The sequence below is a fragment of the Saccostrea echinata genome, unplaced genomic scaffold (genome assembly GCF_033153115.1).
Source record: "Saccostrea echinata isolate AGI-Se365-2 ecotype Australia unplaced genomic scaffold, CSIRO_AGI_Sech_v1 ptg000041l, whole genome shotgun sequence".
Lineage (NCBI taxonomy): Eukaryota > Metazoa > Mollusca > Bivalvia > Ostreida > Ostreidae > Saccostrea > Saccostrea echinata.
Genome location: NW_026889790.1, coordinates 972,879 through 993,467, shown reverse-complemented (window position 1 = coordinate 993,467; position 20,589 = coordinate 972,879).

Genomic DNA, 20,589 nt, shown 5'->3' with positions numbered 1-20,589 from the left:
GGAGAACCACTTGCCAGGTTTCTGAAGGGTCCTGAAAAAGAAAAAGGGCCAGTAAGCTAACCTGAACTTTGTTGTTTTTCATTTGTGTTTTAATATACGGGTTAAAGGTCAGCTATTATACCCCTTATCTTTGAAGTGTGCTTCAAATCATTACTGGGGCAAGGTAGAGGGCCCTTAGGACTATCATTTCCCGCTATCAGAATGTTGCTGTAGTGGTACCACCAAGTGGTGCCATGAGTGGGGGACGTATTTCAAGCATTCATTTTGAAAGCATCTTTGGTTACTAGAACAAAGTAACACTAGTGAAAGGTTGAGGACCTTAGGGAGAATCACTTGCCAGGTTTTCGAAGGGTCCCGGGGAAGTAAAAGGGCCAGTAAGCTAACCTGAATTTTGTTGTTTTTCACTTTGTGTTTTAATATACGGGTTAAAGGTCAGCTATTATACCCCTTAACTTTGAAGTGTGCTTCAAATCAATACTAGGGCAAGGTAGAGGGCCCCTAGGACTATCATTTCCCGCTATCAGAATGTTGCTGTAGTGGTACCACCTAGTGGTGCCATGAGTGGGGGACGTATTTCAAGCATTCATTTTGAATGCATCTTTGACTACTAGAACAAAGTAACACTAGTGAAAGGTTAAGGACCTTAGGGAGAAGCACTTGCCAGGTTTTCCAAAAGTCCCTTGGAAAAGAAGGGGCCAGTTAGCTAACCCGAACTTTGTTGTTTTTCACTTTTTGTTTTAATATACGGGTTAAAGGTCAGCAATTATACCCCTTATCTTTGAAGTGTGCTTCAAATCATTACTGGGGCAAGGTAGAGGGCCCTTAGGACTATCATTTCCCGCTATCAGAATGTTGCTGTAGTGGTACCACCAAGTGGTGCCATGGGTGGGGCACGTATTTCAAGCATTCATTTTGAATGCATCTTTGCCTACTAGAACAAAGTAACACTAGTGAAAGATTAAGGACCTTAGGGAGAACCACTTGCCAGGTTTTGGAAGTGTCCCTAGGAAAGGAAGGGGCCAGTTAGTTAACCTGAACTTTGTTGTTTTTCACATTGTGTTTTAATATACGGGTTAAAGGTCAGCTATTATACCTCTTATCTTTGAAGTGTGCTTCAAATCATTATAGGGGCAAGGTAGCGGGTCCCTTGGACTATCATTTCCCGCTATCAGAATGTTGCTGTAGTGGTACCACCAAGTGGTGCCATGGGTGGGGCACGTATTTCAAGCATTCATATTGAAAGCATCTTTGGCTACCAGAACAAAGTAAAACTAGTGAAAGGTTAAGGACCTTAGGGAGAACCACTTGCAAGGTTTTCGAAGGGTCGTGTTGAAAAAAAAGGGCCAGTAAGCTAACCTGAACTTTGTTGTTTTTCACATTGTGTTTTACATGTAATATACGGGTTAAAGGTCAGCTATTATACCCCCTTAACTTTGAAGTGTGCTTCAAATCATTACTGGGACAAGGTAGAGGGCCCCTAGGACTATCATTTCCCGCTATCAGAATGTTGCTGTAGTGGTACCACCAAGTGGTGCCATGGGTGGGGCACGTATTTCAAGCATTCATTTTGAAAGCATCTTCGGCTACTAGAACAAAGTAACACTAGTGAAAGGTTGAGGACCTTAGAGAAAACAACTTGTCAGGTTTCTGAAGGGTCCCGACAAAGAGAAAGGGCCAGTAAGCTAACCTTAAATTTGTTGTTTTTCGTTTGTGTTTTAATATACGGGTTAAAGGTCAGCTATTATACCCCTTATCTTTGAAGTGTGCTTCAAATCATTATTGGGGCAAGGTAGAGGGCCCCTAGGACTATCATGTCCTGCTATCAAAATGTTGCTGTAGTGGTACCACCAAGTGGTGCCATGGATGGGGCACGTATTTCAAGCATTCATTTTGAAAGCATCTTTGGTTACTAAAACAAAGTAACACTAGTTAAAGGTTAAGGACCTTAGGGAGAATCACTTGCCAGGTTTTCGAAGGGTCCCGGGGAAGTAAAAGGGCCAGTAAGCTAACCTGAACTTTGTTGTTTTTCACTTTGTGTTTTAATATACGGGTTAAAGGTCAGCTATTATACCCCTTTTCTTTGAAGTGTGCTTCAAATCATTACTAAGGCAAGGTAGAGGACCCCTAAGACTATCATTTCCCGCTATCAGAATGTTGCTGTAGTGGTACCACCAAGTGGTGCCATGGGTGGGGGCGTAATTCAAACTTTCATTTCTAAATCACCTTACGCCCCTAGAAGAAACTAATACTGGTTGAGGATCATTGGAAACTTTCGGGTTCTCTCGGACTTGATGGGGGCCAGTTCAACTTTGTCGTTTATTTACATTGAATATTGAAACACGGATAAAGATCAGTTATTATTTTTTGAAAGTGGATATGCATCATACCTTAGTAGGGTATAGGAGGTGGCGTATCGGGCTATCATTTGCCGATCTCAGATTAAGACTTTAGGGGAACCACCTAGTTGTGCTTTGGTTGAAAGCCCTTTTTGAAGTATTTATTTTTCGCAATATTTGGACCCCATAAGAAACCAACACAAGGGAAAGGTAAGGGATCATAGGGAGTATTCCTTTTCAGTTTTTGGAGGGTCTTTAAGATTGGACATTGCCAATATTCTGATAGAAACTTTATTTTTTTCTTGTTCAGTTTTAAAGAAAATTTAGGATTCGTCTATTATCCCATTATTTTTGAAGTGTGCATGAAAGCACTTTTGTGGCAGAATGGGGGGGGGGGGGGGCTGGCTTATCATTTTCACTGTAGGGGTTCCGCCAAGTGGGTTGTTTCAAGCGTTTTTTTCTTCGCCATCTTTGAATAATGTAACAAACCAACACTAGGCAAGGGAAAGGGATCATAGAAAGTGCCCCTTGTTATGTTTTAAGAGAGTCTTTGAGACAATCATCTCATCCAAGCATTGTCACATTTTAACATTACATTTTGAGATGAGGTTGTTCATTTACTCAGGTGGCTTATTGCTATATGTTTTCGTCTGTTGTCATTTGTCGTCCATCGGATGTTATATTTAAACATATTCAGCTTTTTCTATGTGACCTTTATATCAATTTTAATCAATTTTCGTATATAGCATCTGTGAGTAAAAGGAGAGGAAAGTTGTGAATTTCATGTTCCTGGCTCTTTTGAGCCGAGTTATGCCAAAGACAAGATGTAGTTACGATATCGACAGATTATTTTTTCATAGTTTGCTACAATATTTCTTTTTTCGTATGTTACAATACTCAATATTTACAAAGTTTTTCTTACTGTACGTATCCACGATATCGCATTGATATTGAATCATGATTATTCAATGGATGTTGGTTACCTCCCTCAATGTTATATTACCTGAATACTATCATTTTCATAGTGTCGATATCATTTCGATGTCGATTCATGTCTGCTCAAGCATTTCAAACTGCTGTCCTTGCCATTGTGCATGTATGTCTTTGTTTAAATACTTTAAATTTAGGAAGATTGTACTTGCTATCGATATTGTCGATATCGATGATATCGTATGGATATCAAATCATTTTCGACATCATTCTTGTGGCTGTATCTCTTTATGCAACAGTTATGAGTACGTTCTTTCTGATTATTAAGTTTGTCCTAATGTCGATCTCGTACCGATATTGAACTATGATTCCACAAACCATAATATTTTTACCAACGCTCACCCTTACACAAAACCTTACCCTAACCCCAACCTCCTTAAAAATAAACACACCCTTGCCCTTTATTTGTCATCCTTAATTTTATTTAGATATTTATACCTAGCTGCAATAATGTAACCCTCTCCGATTTTTTTGGGGGAGACGGCTACAACTCCTTAGGATCTCCGTAATGGTGCAAGTGCGGGAGTAATTCACTACCGCACAGTTTTTGGTTCAAATTATCAGAAAGTGGGTATTTTATTATCATATCTTAACTGAACTCATAAAATGTAGTTATGCAAGACATGAATTGGTCCAAAAATATAACGAACAATTCGTAGATCGGTTATTTTTCGTGTATGTCAACATCATAACTTGAATTTGTCCGCCATGTTTACTGACTTTGATCGATTTTATTTTGGAACAACCAATGAGAATTCTGGATCTACGGGAGCGGATCTATATTGGATTTCCCTTATTTTAAGCATAAATATTACGGTTTATGAAAAAATATCACATGGAATGCTTTTATTTATCGATGTTTAGTGATACCAAACAACACAAACATTTATCAACACCGACATTTACTTTATCAAGTGATTCTAAATATAAAGCGCAAGTCTCAGTACATCACGCGAGAACTGTCATGGCTGCTGAAGAGAACGACTGGTAAACACGCAGATTTACTTTACTTGGTTTTCGCGTATAATGGGCTATGTTGTTGATAGTGAATAAAAATTCTTATTGGAAGTAAGTTAAATGCAAAAACAGTTTATTTTGCCTACAGACGCCCGTATCAAAAATATAAATTTGCACCATTATGGAGATGCAGTGGAATTGTAGCCCTCTCCTGAGAATATCATGTTAAAAAAAATCGGAGAGGGCTACATTATTGCAGCTAATTTATACCAAATAATGAATGCACATTGACATCATACTTGCGACCTTCTATAAATATGTTTCTTCCTCAATTTGGAAATAAATTGTACAGATCTGTATCGATATCGATGATATTGTCGATAGCAACGGTGTCGAAATAAAACTAAGTTTAATATTTATCCAGTATTTCCAATTCCATAGTAATGATCAGGATCGATAGCATTACAATATCGATGTTATATTGTCGATTTCGACATAGAATTTGTTGGAACCTGAGGGGTGGGGTTCAAACTATCAAATTTAATGTAACTTTTAAAAGTCTTATTTACTCCTAGACATCAAGCAGTCAGACTTTAAGCATTTATAAGATATGAGATTTGCGAACAGTCAAAGCAAACAATACAAAATTGTTAGCAGAGCCACAAGGACCTCTGAAAACAGAGGAGGGACCAGGTACCTTAAATGAGTGAACATCCCCTGTTATCCGGTCACATCCGTTGTTTGCTCTTTGTCATTATCGGGAAACTGGAGAATTCAGTAGACAATTCAACGTAAAAGTAACGGACTTAACGAGAGATTGTAGTTGCAATCATAGCCCTTGTTTCAACCATAGAATTTGCAAAATATTGTGTGTAAACGAGATTCTTTATATCCTTGTATAATCAACTTATTCGTTAAATGCTTGCTTATTTTTTTTCCAATAAGCAATGATACCTCAAAAGCAAACTGTGAAATTCTTGGTCCTTAGATTTGGAGTTTTGATGTAGGAGTTGGGCTTTATAGATCATATAGGTAAAGTAATATTCTTTAAAGTCTTCTTCTCTCAGCTGTATATTTAGGAGACAAACTAAATGCACAGAAAGGATAAGCAAGTGTGCCTCTTCCAAAATTTTGAATTAAGGCCTCTTGGTCATGGTTATTTTGTTAAGGTGGGGCTTTATTGGTCATACATGTATAGTGAAATTGCTTCAATTCTTTGAAAATCTTCTCTGTTCCTGTGTATTGAGCAGACAAACTAAGTGCATGGTTATGAAAAGAAACAAGGAAGGGTGACCTTTCCAAAATTCTGAAACTGGTCCAATGGATCAAGTGTTCTGGTTCTGAGCAGGGTACCATTGATCTTATGAGTAAACTGATAGAAGTCAGTTTCTTTTGTTTATTCAGTTATGATAATTAATCACTGTAAATACTGAAATTGATAGATCAATAAAAATAAAAAAAAATTAATGTATACTCAACAAAAAAGTAACGGGTCATGGAATTAAGTCCACAATTATTTTTTAATACAAGAGTTTTGTTTTTAGGAATAATATTTATGTGGCTGTCGTACATACTGCTTTTTATTTGCACAAGTTCGATTACCGAGTAACCGAAACCATGTGCACATTTACAATATCCCCCTCCCAAAATGAAAAACGCTGTCAAAGGTCAAGTGAAAGAAATTTTGTGTAAGACTTTAATTTTCAACAAGAGGCCCATGGGCCACAACGCTCACCTGAGTAACTTTGGCCTGGCTGTTTTTCACCTGATCCCCCATCCCCTGTAGTACTTATTGTGGCCCCGCCCTACCCCCAGGGGTCATGATTTGAACAATTAGAATCTACACTACCCCAGGATGCTTCCACATATTTTTTCAGCTTTTCTGGCCCAGTCGTTCTTGAGAAGAAGATTTTTAAATTTTTTTTTCTGCATATTTCAATGTAAAACTTGGATTCCCTATTGTGGCCCCGCCCTACCCCCAGGGGTCATAATTTGAACAATTAGAATCTACACTATCCCAGGATGCTTCCACATAAATTTCAGCTTTTCTGGCCCAGAGGTTCTTGAGAAGAAGATTTTTTAATCACCCCACCCAATTTTTGTCTTTTCTTGATTATCTCCCCTTTGAAGGGGACTTGGCCCTTCATTTTAACATTTTAAACTCCCCTAACCCAAGGATTCTTTGTACCAGGTTTGGCTAAAATTGGCCCAGTGGTTCTTGAGAAGAAATTGAAAATGTGAAAAGTTTACAGACGGACGGACGACGGACAATGGGTGATCCGGAAAGCTCACTTGAGCTTTCAGCTCAGGTGAGCTAAAAATTACTTTAGACTTTGAAATTTGACAATTGCTGACCTTAACTAATGACAGCATACCGCAGAGGCGACATATGGATGTACAGCACAACGGTTGTGCCAAAGGCATGTTGCAATTGGGTATGCTTAACGTCAACTAGTTCGACAGTTAAACGTCAGCCAAAGCGTATCAAGGAGGTAAAGGGAAAGGTCCCAGAACACAGGAGAGGGGGGGGGGCGTGCAACAAAGACTGAAGTGACAGGCCAAAAAGTACGACAGCCCGTCAGCAGTGTGAAATTTGCTCTTGGCAAAATGCATCGGTTCATGTCTGCCGAAATCTTGAATAGAAAGTATAGGAATGATCATGGGTTGCAAAAACCCACTCAGACGTTAAGAAATAGGATACCTGCAGCAAAGAGCTAGTTTCATTTTTTGCATAAAATGGCCCTGTCATTATATCAATTAATTGACTATCACCTTCTGTCCCATTTCATATATCAAAATAGAGTAGAGACTTAGTGCTTTCATTTCCTATAATAAAATTTCTTTTTGAGAATTCAGGTACTGGTAAACAGGCTTTGAGAAAATGCAATGTTCTTGAATTTTGCAGAAAACATGCGTATTTGACTACCTTCAGCAAAGAATTAAAATATGAGCACAGCTCACGATCCAAAAATTAAAACATGTTTTGTGATCTTCAGAAACCGATCGTTCATTATGTAATTGCATATTTTGGATCAGAGGTTGTGCTCTATATGAAATATTGAAATAATACCTCAATTTTTGGCCATTTTTGTGGGTTTTTTTTTTACTGAATATGGGAAACATGACGCATTTTATGACGTCATAATGCATTGACTAGAGAGGAAATTACGTCATGTTCAATAGATACACAGTCAAGGATCCAAGTTATAAATACTGTATTTCAAAACCAAAACTGAGCAATTTCTATTTTTTAGAAATTCTCAGGGCTAAAAAGGGCCCTAAGTGGCTCTGGCTCTTTGCATGTTTACAAGCCAGCATATCCGTCCATGTTTGACTGTAATATCTCGCAATGCTTGTCTTGAGTTAGTAATAACCATGAACATTGGCAATTACGAGACCGATTCTGTTCACATATGAATCCAAGTTTTGTGTGGACTTCCATATGGTCGTCTCTGTGTGCGGCGCCAAAAGAATTAACAGTACCATAACTATTGTGTTGCTAAGCATAACCGCTTTCTGTCATGGTTTGGAGTGGGTTATGTTCCGATAGATTACGGAACAGTATTTCATTCGGAATGGTCCGTTAACTGGTCTTAAATACAGGATGAGATTTTCCACAACATTGTTTGTCCTTTTACAGCTGCTACTAGTTTTGGTCAAGATTTTGATCTCATGGATAATAACGCAATACCAAACAGGGCTCGAGTTGTTGAACAATATATTTCTAATGAAACAATTGAACGAATGCAATGACCTTCATGTTTGCCAGACTTAAACCCAGTAGAACAAACTGGGGATGTCCTTCAGCGATGTGTACGACTGATGTGCCTCCAACAAATGTACAGGAATTGGAAAATGCTCTCTGTGAAGAACTAAGCAAGATCCCATTGTAAATGATTAGAACTCTTATTCGGAGTTCTCTGGGGCATTGTCATGCTGTTGTATTAGCGCTTGGTAGTCACACAAGATGTTGAAGCATTTGCACAACGAATTTGATCAAATCTTATGACATTTAAAATCTCTATAATTTGCACTTTCATATAGGATTTATGAGACTGTACACTAGAAAACAATCGAATACTTAATAAAATTCATTTTTTATACCCACACTTTCTAAATGAAATATATGGAGACAACGAACAGTATTCAAGCTCAAAAGTCCATTAAACATTACAAAATAGGAGCAGAGCAAACACGGACCTCCAAAACATCAGAGGTGGGATCAGGTGCATGGAGGAGTGAGCATCCCCTGCCGACTGGTCACACCCGCCGTGTGCTCCTTGTCATGATCGGGAAATAACGGAAAAATCCGTCGACAATTCAGTGTGTAAATAATGGCCTAACAATTAGTATGAAAAACGTCAGTCAGTATTTGACTCAGTGATAAATTGTATTTGCTGACAAGGTCATTGTATCGACCATAGAGCTTGGGAAATAATGACTTTAAACGAGACTGCTGATATTCTTGTTTCATCAACTTGTTTGTCAGTAATTTACCTCGCTTTAGAAATTGAATATACGTAGATCATACTCTTGCGTATCGAATCAAGTGAGAGATATAAACCCCGTATGCAGGTGATGAAGGTATATTGCTGCATAAGTAAGGGAAGTTGACGATTGAAAAGTTAAAGTCATCACGTTTATCAGAAAGCTTGGTTGTGAGATTACCATTAACGTCTTTTTCAAGTAAAATATCCAAATATGAAACAGATGTGTCAGACTCTGTGGTATCTTTTATCTCAAGCTCACCGGGATATATCGTATCGACATAAGAATGGAAATAACCATTGTTAATTGACAATACGTCGTCGATATATCTAAATGTCGAGTTGAAGGCCACGTCAAGTGTTCTCTTCTTTTCATGTATAAGATTTTGGACAAATTCTGCTTCATATGAATATAAAAAAGGTCTGCTAATAACAGGGCGCAATTGGTACCCATGGGAATTCCATCTTGTACAACAAAATAAGACGAGCTAATAGCTGTAAGCTCGCAACATAGAGAATATTAATTGTCTTTGACAAAATACATTGTCTTACTCATTGACTTATATCCGAAAGCATACAGCTTAATTTATCGTGGGGAATGGTTGTGTATGAAGTTGAAAAGTTTTTAAGCTGTTGATTTTGGTAAATTCTTGTGATTTCAAATTTTCATAAAGTTCCTTAGAATTTTTATGTATCCACATCTGATTTACACCATTTCTCGAATATATTGTTGCACAGTACTCTTGAAGTTTCTCCTTCACTACTGTTAATATCTTAGTGAGGAGTAAAGAAAGAGGCTTGGTTGAACATTTACTGGAACCCGCTATGTATCTTTGTTTGTAAGGATTTTTGTGAAGTTTCGGAATCCAATATAGATATGGTAATTCAAATTCATTTTGGTTGTTTGCAATATTAAAAATATTCAAAACTGACATGATTTTGAAGAATGTCTTCTTTAGAAAAGGAACTATGAGTATAATTTGGATTACCACTTGTAGAATTAAATCCAAGTTCCTCTAAAATACATTTAATATAATGAGCCTTACAAACAAAGACAATGTTGTTACCTGAGCTGTCAGCAGGGACCAGTACGTACTAATCATATAATTTATCTATTTCTTTTTTCACTTCTGGATTATTGAATACAGAAGGATAGATGGTTCTCATATTGCGCCTCAATCTTTTACTGCGCGATTTTAACATACATCTGATACATTTAATCCATTCTGACAAAGTGTCAAGGTGTTCTTTTTCATATCTGGCCCATCGCCTGGCGTAATCCTCTACAGAATCCATAATATTTAAGAAATTTCGACGCCAGTTGAAGGATCGGGGTTCCCTATATTTAGGACCTTTTAAAATTAATTATCTAAGGTCCTCATTATTAACTATATTTACGTCACCAGTAATAACGTGTCCAGCAGGACTATTTATAGGGTGAAGAAGAACATGAAAACGATGGAGGATTATGTTTCAGATATTCGATATCCAGGTCCTGGACAGTTTTCTTGTAATGTTGTTACCCTATTCCGTCCGTCTGTCTGTCACATTTGCTTCTTCCTCAAACTCCTCTTATATTTTACGCAGTAACCAATCAGTCTTTTGGGATATGATAGGCGGTGTCCTGAAGGTTTGCAATAAGGCTTTGAAATTTTTAATTTTACCCTTATCATCCTGCATATGGTGTTTATGTCTCTCAGTTGATTCGATACGCAAGAGCATGCTCTACGTATGAACAATTTCTAAAACGAGGCAAGCTATTGACAAACAAGTAAACGAAACAAGGGTATCAACAGTGTCTTTTCGCAAGTTTTTAGGTCGATACAATGACCTTGTCAGCACATACAACCTATTATTGAGTCAAATGATGACTGACGTTTCTCATACTAATTGTTATGATATTATTTATACACTGAACTGTCTGCGGATTTATCTGGTTTTTGTTTCCCGATCATGACAAGGAGCAGACGACGGATGTGACCGGTCGGGAGAGGATGCTTGAGCCCACCTCTAATTTTTGAGGTCCGCGCTTGCTCTGCTTCAAATTTGTATCGTTTCATTGGACTTCTGAGATTGAATACCGTTTTATCTTCATATTTCATTCTACTAAAACCTCGTTCTCAGAACTCCTCTTACATTTAAAATAGTATCCTAATCATCTTTTGGAACATGATTGGTGGTGTCCTGTATATGAGCATTCAGGTTTCTGAATTTTCATTTTTACCCTGGGGTCAAATGGAGGTAAAAATGCAAAAAATTCCTGGTTCCTAGAACTCCTCTTACATTTTACACAGTAGCCTAATCATCTTATGGAAGATGATTGATGGTGTCACGTAGATGTGCAATAAGGTTTTTGAATTTTCATTTTTACCCTTAGGGTCATATGGGGTCGAAAAATGACCTTTTATACAAAAAGCCCCTGGTTCCCAGAACCCCTCTTACATTTTTAGCTCACCTGAGCCGAAGGCTCAAGTGAACTTTTCTGATCAAAATTTGTCCGTTGTCTGTCGTCGTTGTCGTTGGGGATTAATGGCATTATTGAAAAATCTTCTTCTCAAGAACCAATGGGCCAGGAAAGATGAAACTCATATGGAATTAGTGTCAGATAGTGTAGATTGAAGTTTGTTCAAATCATGAACCCCGGGGGTAGGGTGGGGCCACAATGGACAATCAAAGTTTTACATAGGAATATATAGGAAACATCTTCAGAAATCTTCTTCTCAAGAATAGCAAAGCTATGATTGGTCATATTTATATGGAAGCATTCTCAGGTGGTGTAGATTCAAGTTTGTTCAAATCATGATCCCCGGGGTAGGGTGGGGCCACAATGGTCGATCAAAGTTTAACATAGGAGTATATAGGAAATATCTACTTCTCAAGAACAGCAAAGCTATAATTGGTCACATATATATGGAAGCATCTGCAGGTGGTATAGATTCAAATTTGTTCAAATCATGACCCCCGGATGTAGGGTGGGGCCACAATGGAAGATCAAAGTTTTCATAAAGTATATAGGAAAAATCTTCAAAAATCTTCTTCTCAAGAACAGCAAAGCTATGATTGGTCAAAATTATGTGGAAGCATCCTCAGGTGGTGTAGATTCAAGTTTGTTCAAATCATGACCCCCGGGTAAGGGTGGGGCCACAATGAACGATCAAAGTTTTACATAGGAATATATAGGAAAAATCTTTTGTCATATATATATGGAAGCATCCTCAGATAGTGTAGATTCAAGTTTATTCAAATCATGACCTCCAGCGGTAGGGTGGGGCCACGATAAAAGTTCAAACTTGTAGAGAAAAAAGTCACAGTCAAAAAATTATGTAAGCATCCTGAGTTAGTGTAGATCTTAATTTGTTCAAATCATATCCCCACTCCCTTTTAGGGGTAGGTTGGGACTACTTACGCATTTAAGCTTTTCAATACTAAACTGATTTTTGCTTTTTTCCTAGCCACAGTGCTCAAGTGAGCGATGTGGCCGCTGGGCCTCTTGTACACAGTAGCCTAATCATCTTATGGAAAATGGAGGGTGGTGTCCTGTAGATGTGCAATAATGTTTTGGAGTTTTCATTTTCACCCTGGGGGTCAAATAGGGATTCATGAATCCACCTATAACATGTATAAATTCAAGGTTGTCTCGAATCATCGGATATCTCAAACTTTAATAGTGGCCCCATCTAGTTTGAGATAATGAGGTTTGACTGTGTCTACCTTACTAACCATGACAACACTGTTCAACTAAATCTCTTTAAATAAAAATTAACAGAATAATGTATCTTAGTATAATCTACTTGTACAGTCTCATTCAAATTAGATAAAACGGTAGGAGGAGTAGTGCTTTGTAAAAACAATTTTGATTCCACAATATGTAATGAAGCTATCGCAATAAGTTTCCATTGCTCTTGCCAAGTGGGTCTTGAAAAGTTTGTATTTCTTATACGTTCCATTATAAAACTTTAATTGCCTCTTATGGCCCCACTCTATCCCTGGGGGTCATGTGTGGACAAATTAAATCTACACTATGTTATGAAGCTTTCAAATAAATCAAACTTTTCTGACTCAGTGGTTCTTGAGAATAAGACTTCTGAAATTTTCAGTCATCTTATATCTCCTTAAAATGAGCTTTACCCTTATTTGAACAAACTTAGATCCCCTTTACCCAAGGAAACTTTTAGGCAATTTTGTTTAAACTGGTCCAGCAGTTCTTGAGAAGATAATATTGTAAAAATTTTACGCCAAAGACAACAACAACAGAGATTATAATCAGAAATAAAAGTTTATTTGATCCGTCAGATCAAATGAGCTAAAAATAAAGGCTGGTGGTGGTTGGGGTGGGGGATGGGGGTGGAGTGGAACACTTGCCTAACAAAATACTCAATATAAAGCTGTTCCCAAAATTTTGCATTCATAGGGTGAGTTTATGTTAGCAAACTTTTCCAAAGTGCCATGATATTTGGTTCTTGTCGAAGGGAGGGACCAAATCAACGTGAGGGAATGGTTTAACAACATACAAAATATAAAGTTTTACAATAGAAATTAACCCTTTGTTTCTCTATATATTTTATCACACCTCTAGTGTGTTTCTTGTTATTTTGATTAGAATAATGATCATTAATTGCTGCCTAGTCCAATTTTGTACAGGCCCATATAGTAATTATGGTATTTGTACCCTGTTTACCCGTTTACCGGTCTGCAACAAGTCTGATGAGGGTCTATGTGAGTAATTTTCGAACATAATTTGGTTCATTTTTGCATACTCAAAATATGAAAACAGTCATGTATTTTGTAATGGATTTAAGCCTTGAACTCAGTTGTAGTTTTCTTTGTGACCAGGATGGAAGGAAAAATGAACAAGAAATTTATTTGCAGAGGTTTTCTATAAACTTGACAACCATCCTAGAAAATAAATGTTTCATCCAGGTAGGGCAAACGAGAGAAAAAAATAAACCCTGGACAAGGATTGTACACAAAGAGTTTACTGACTTTGACCTTTCATCTATAAAAATTAGAAGGAACGTTTGCTCTAGACAAGTATATGTTTATGCAAAGAGATTTTCTTACCTTCACCTTTCATCTAGAAAATTGGCTCAATGTCACCGCAAACCCTCTACCCGAGAGGACTCTAAGTATAAAGTATGAGCTCAAAAGAGCCAAGCGGGGAGAAAATATGCTCTGAACAAGGATTTTACACAAGGAGGTTTTCTTTACCTTGACATTTGTTTGAAAAAAATGGCTCAAGTCCTTGAACACCCTTCGCCAATAGATACCCTAGGAGTAAAGTTTGAGCCAGGTAAGGCCAAGGAGAGAGAAGACATACTCTGAACAAAGTTTTCTTATGCAAAGCTATTTTCTGACGTTGATCTTTCATCTAAAAAATTGATTCAAGGTCACTGCATACCCTCTACCCAAGGACGATCTATTGTTTGAAAGAGTTAAATATCAGCAATTATCAACCTTGCCTTTGAATAGTGCATTCAACCAAGACTGAGGCCAAATAGGGCTATCGTTTCCCACTGTCACATTTGGGTTGTAGGGGTGCCATTAAGTAGTGTTAAGGTTTAGGACCAAATTGTTAGCAATTTTCTCTTTGTCATCTTTGGACAACATTTAAAATAGCACTGCTATGGGTAAGTATTCTTATTTAGTATATCTTGTCAACTTTTTGAGGGATCTCCGGCTCTCTGGCCCTGGAAGGGACCAGTAGACTAAACCAAACTTTTTTTTACATTCCATTGTGAGATGAAGTTAAAGAAAGACTACTACCTCCCTTACCTTTGAAGTGTAAAAACAACAAAGTTCAGGTTAGCTTACTGGCCCTTTTCCTTCAACAGGACACTTCCAAAACCTGGCAAGTGGTTTTCCCTAAGGTCCTTAACCTTTCACTAGTGTTACTTTGGTCTAGTAGCCAAAGATGCTTTCAAAATGAATGCTTGAAATACGTACCCCACCCATGGCACCACTTGGTGGTACCACTACAGCAACATTCTGATAGTGGGAAATGATAGTCCTAGGAGCCCTCTACATTACCCCAGTAATGATTTGAAGCACACTTCAAAGATAAAAAAATAAAGGGTATATTAACTGACCTTTAACACATATATTAAAACACAAAGTGAAAAACAACAAAGTTCAGGTTAGCTAACTGGCCCTTTTTCTTCAACACGACCCTTCGAAAACCTGGCAAATGGTTCTCCCTAAGGTCCTTAACCTTTCACTAGTGTTACTTTGTTCTAGTAGCCAAAGATGCTTTCAAAATGAATGCTTGAAATACGTGCCCCACCCATGGCACCACTTGGTGGTACCACTACAGCAACATTCTGATAGCAGGAAATGAAAGTCCTAGGGGCCCTCTACCTTGCCCTAGTAATGATTTGAAGCACACTTCAAAGTTAAGGGTTATAATTGCTGACCTTTTTACCCGTATATTAAAACACAAAGTGAAAAACAACAAATTTCAGGTTAGCTAACTAGCCCCTTCTTTTCCCAAGGACACTTCCAAAACCTGGCAAGTGGTTCTCCCTAAGGTCCTTAACCTTTCACTAGTGTTACTTTGGTCTAGTAGCCAAAGATGCTTTCAAAATGAATGCTTGAAATACGTACCCCACCCATGGCACCACTTGGTGGTACCACTACAGCAACATTCTGATAGTGGGAAATGATAGTCCTAGGGGCCTTCTACATTGCCCAAGATATGATTTGAAGCACACTTCAAAGACAAAGGGTATATTAACTGACCTTTAACCCATATATTAAAACACAAAGTGAAAAACAACAAAGTTCAGGTTAGCTTCCTGGCCCTTTTTCTTTTTCAGGACACTTCAGAAACCTGGCAAGTGCTTCTCCCTAAGGTCCTCAACCTATCACTAGTGTTACTTTGGTCTAGTAGTCAAAGATGCTTTCAAAATGAATGCTTGAAATACGTACCCCACCCATGGCACCACTTGGTGGTACCACTACAGCAACATTCTGATAGTGGGAAATGATAGTCCTAGGGGCCTTCTACATTGCCCAAGATATGATTTGAAGCACACTTCAAAGATAAAGGGTATATTAACTGACCTTTAACCCATATATTAAAACACAAAGTGAAAAACAACAAAGTTCAGGTTAGCTTCCTGGCCCTTTTTCTTTTTCAGGACACTTCAGAAACCTGGCAAGTGCTTCTCCCTAAGGTCCTCAACCTATCACTAGTGTTACTTTGGTCTAGTAGTCAAAGATGCTTTCAAAATGAATGCTTGAAATACGTCCCCCACCCTTGGCACCACTTGGTGGTACCACTACAGCAACATTCTGATAGCGGGAAATGATAGTCCTAGGGGCCCTCTACCTTGTCCCAGTAATGATTTGAAGCACACTTCAAAGATAAGAGGTATAATAGCTGACCTTTAACCCGTATATTAAAACACAAAGTGAAAAACAACAAAGTTCAGGTTAGCTAACTGGCCCCTTCCTTTCCTAGGGACACTTCCAAAACCTGGCAAGTGGTTCTCCCTAAGGTCCTTAACCTTTCACTAGTGTTACTTTGTTCTAGTAGGCAAAGATGCATTCAAAATGAATGCTTGAAATACGTCCCCCACTCATGGCACCACTTGGTGGTACCACTACAGCAACATTCTGATAGTGGGAAATGATAGTCCTAGGGGCCCTCTACCTTGCCCTAGTAATGATTTGAAGCACACTTCAAAGAAAAGGGGTATAATAGCTGACCTTTAACCCGTATATTAAAACACAAAGTGAAAAACAACAAAGTTCAGGTTAGCTTACTGGCCCTTTTACTTCCCCGGGACCCTACGAAAACCTGGCAAGTGATTCTCCCTAAGGTCCTTAACCTTTCACTAGTGTTACTTTGTTCTAGTAACCAAAGATGCTTTCAAAATGAATGCTTGAAATACGTGCCCCACCCATGGCACCACTTGGTGGTACCACTACAGCAACATTTTGATAGCAGGACATGATAGTCCTAGGGGCCCTCTACATTGCCCCAACAATTATTTGAAGCACACTTCAAAGATAAGGGGTATAATTGCTGACCTTTAACCCGTATATTAAAACACAAACGAAAAACAACAAATTTAAGGTTAGCTTACTGGCCCTTTCTCTTTGTCGGGACCCTTCAGAAACCTGGAAAGTTGTTCTCTCTAAAGTCCTCAACCTTTCACTAGTGTTACTTTGTTCTAGTAGCCAAAGATGCTTTCAAAATGAATGCTTGAAATACGTCCCCCACCCATGGCACCACTTGGTGGTACCACTACAGCAACATTCTGATAGTTTCAAAATGAATGCTTGAAATACGTCCCCCACCCATGGCACCACTTGGTGGTACCACTACAGCAACATTCTGATAGCGGGAAATGATAGTCCTAGGGGCCCTCTACCTTGTCCCAGTAATGATTTGAAGCACACTTCAAAGATAAGAGGTATAATAGCTGACCTTTAACCTGTATATTAAAACACAAAGTGAAAAACAACAAAGTTCAGATTAGCTAACTGGCCCTTTTTCTTCAACACGACCCTTCGAAAACCTGGCAAGTAGTTCTCCCTAAGGTCCTTAACCTTTCTCTAGTGTTACTTTGTTCTGGTAGCCAAAGATGCTTTCAATATGAATGCTTCAAATACGTGCCCCACCCATGGCACCACTTGGTGGTACCACTACAGCAACATTCTGATAGCGGGAAATGATAGTCCAAGGGACCCTCTACCTTGCCCCAATAATGATTTGAAGCACACTTCAAAGATAAGAGGTATAATAGCTGACCTTTAACCCGTATATTAAAACACAAAGTGAAAAAAACAAATTTCAGGTTAGCTTACTGGCCCCTTCCTTTCCTAGGGACACTTCCAAAACCTGTCAAGTGGTTCTCCCTAAGGTCCTTAACCTTTCACTAGTGTTACTTTGTTCTAGTAGTCAAAGATGCTTTCAAAATGAATGCTTGAAATACGTGCCCCATCCATGGCACCACTTGGTGGTACCACTACAGCAACATTCTGATAGCGGGAAATGATAGTCCTAGGGGCCCTCTACCTTGCCCCAGTAATGATTTGAAGCACTCTTCAAAGATAAGGGGTATAACATCTGACTTTTAATCCGTATATCAATAGACAATGTGAAAAACAACAAAGTTCAGGTTACCTAACTGGCCTTTTCTAGTCATTGGAACCTGTCAAAAAGTTGACAAAGGATACTCCCTAAGGCCCTTAACTTTTTTCCAGTTTAGTGTTAGTTTGTTCCAGTGGTCAATGATGGTTGAAAAATGAAAGCATGAAAGATGTTCCCCACCGTTGGCACCACTTGGTGGTGCCGTTACAGCCTCAAACCGATTGCGGGAAAGATAGTCCTAGAAATCTTCTATCTTGCTCAGTAATGATTTAAAGCACACTTATAAGATAAGAGGTATAATAGCTGCTTGAAATATGTAACCCGCCCTTGGCACCACTTGGTGGTACCACTTCAGCCTAAATTTTATGGCCGTATATAATAGCCCTGTGGACCCTTTTACCTTGAGCCAGTAACTGTTCGAAGCACACTTCAAGGATCATAACTTAAAATAGATTAAATTACCTTCAAACCCTTATCAATGTAAATAGTAGGAGTAAGCAAATTTCAGGTTAGCCTTTTGGCACCATCATGTTCCTGAGACCCGTAAAAGAGCCTAAAAGGGATTCTCCCGGAAGTACTTAACCTATCCAATGCTGTTTTATTCTTAAGCGGTCAAAGATGGTGACATTTTCTTCTTTTTGTTTGTTTGTTTGTTTGTTGTGAAACCGCATAATTTTCCTTATGCAGGTGAGCTTAACTGCCTCCAAGTGTTTGAATTATTAATTAATAATTAAGTGTTGCATTAATTATCTAATTATTAATTATAAATTGTCGAAAATGAGGCATTAAACAGTATTGCGTCAGAGTACTCTCAGTCCTTTGATGAATTTCCTTAGTGGCTGCTAGCTTCTACGGGCTTAATGGCTGCTGTTGTTGGCTGCTAGCTTCAGTCTAGTGTGTTATACTATTAAGTTCAATGTTAATTAATCATCTGGTTTTCAATCTAAAATCTATATACCGGTATTATGTACGTGTAGTAGCCATACAGTTTTATATATAGTATTCCCTTTAACTGAAATAGTACAATATTATTGTTGAAATGAGCAGTGTCATTTACAAATTGTTATACTATCCATTGGCATATCTTTTCTTTATTATTGTAATAATTTCATATACTTGTCTGTTATGGGCTCTGAATTAGAAAATAAATGTTCTGTTCTGTTCTGTTATATATCTAGACATATATTTATTTTGTTTAATGCATAATGTGAATGGATGAATGTTCTATAATGCAGTCAATAAATATTTCCAAATATGTGTAATGGTATAATTTAAGATATATATATATACTTAGTCAGTTCTATACTAAGTTTTGCTTAAATTATCAAATCTTAACACACCTTAAGTTATGGTCTTAAGTCTAAGAGGGTACTTAAGTCCTACTTAAACATGGTGTTAGACTTACGCATCCTTTATATGTAAGGACCTCCAGGTCCCAGTGGTCATTAAATCTACCTTATAGAATATGTCATTTGTCGACGTAATCGTGACGTTATTCTTAAAAGGAGGCTCTATTTTTGCAATGTGGAGTAACATTCGTGATTTATTCAGGATTTGTGTTGGTTAGTTTGATCCTACTTTCTCTAGAGTTATTCATTATTAATATAATATGATTGTTTAATATGAAACCATTTCTGAAGTCCAAAATCGCAGTCTCATGATGTTTTCCTTTTTCTAAGGCCATCTATAGGCGAATCTGGTATCTTTCCTGATGTATCTATACCCTCTTTAAAAATAAAACAATTCCAAACTCATTTTTTCTAACGTCATATCTCATGGACAAGCCGTTTCCTATACATAACCCTTTCTATCCAGTGTTTCGGGGATAGGGTGTGTCAAAGTCGTCTTTTAATTAATTCTTCGCACCTGCAGGGGTATAGGGTCTTTACAACAACTTTCAAATTGTCTTGGACTGCACATTTCAACTCTCCCCAGGAATTCGGATTGATGTTAACTCCGTAATTAAAGGGTCTGTCTCCAAGTTGTTGCTGGTCGCCCTATGTTCCTGTTGCCCTGTTGGTTCCAGTCCAGGGCATGCCTTGTGATGTTATTTTGAGGTCTTCTGAGGTTATGACCAATCCAACGCCATTTTCGCAGCTTGATGGCATTTGCTATTGGTGCTTGGTAGGTTCTTCTCCATAATTCTGTGCTCGATATATTCTCAGATCGTCTTGTTCTGAGAATTTCACGGAGACAATCACTGATGAACACTTGGAGGCTGTTCTCTGTTTTGTCTGATGTATATACCTCAGTTGGCACTTTGTGTTGTTATATAGCCCTTGAATTACGTTTATTATCTTTGTTGAAATACCATAATGACTTAAAGCTCTCCAGATAGTGTGTATAGACTGCTTTCTTGAAGTCATCTATTAAACCACTGTAGATAGCTTTTTTGATTCTAAGATAATTCTTGTGGGGACTTTGCTAGGGAGGGAAAGTAGTTGGATTCCTCTACAACTGTAACAATCACTTAAATCTCCTTTTCTGGGTAACTTCACGATGAGTCTCGTTCTCCAGTCCTCGGGTATTTCTTTTGTCTCACAGATCTTTTCTAATTTAAAATGCTTCCTGTTATTTCAGGACCTCTGGTGGAATAGAGTCTGGTCCTGGGACTTTGTCATTCTTGATTTTTTTTTTTTTTTTTTTTTTTTGACTGCTTTAATCGGAACTGGGGTGGTGGTCATTGTCCAAGTCTACCCCTGGGGGAATGTCGATATGGGGG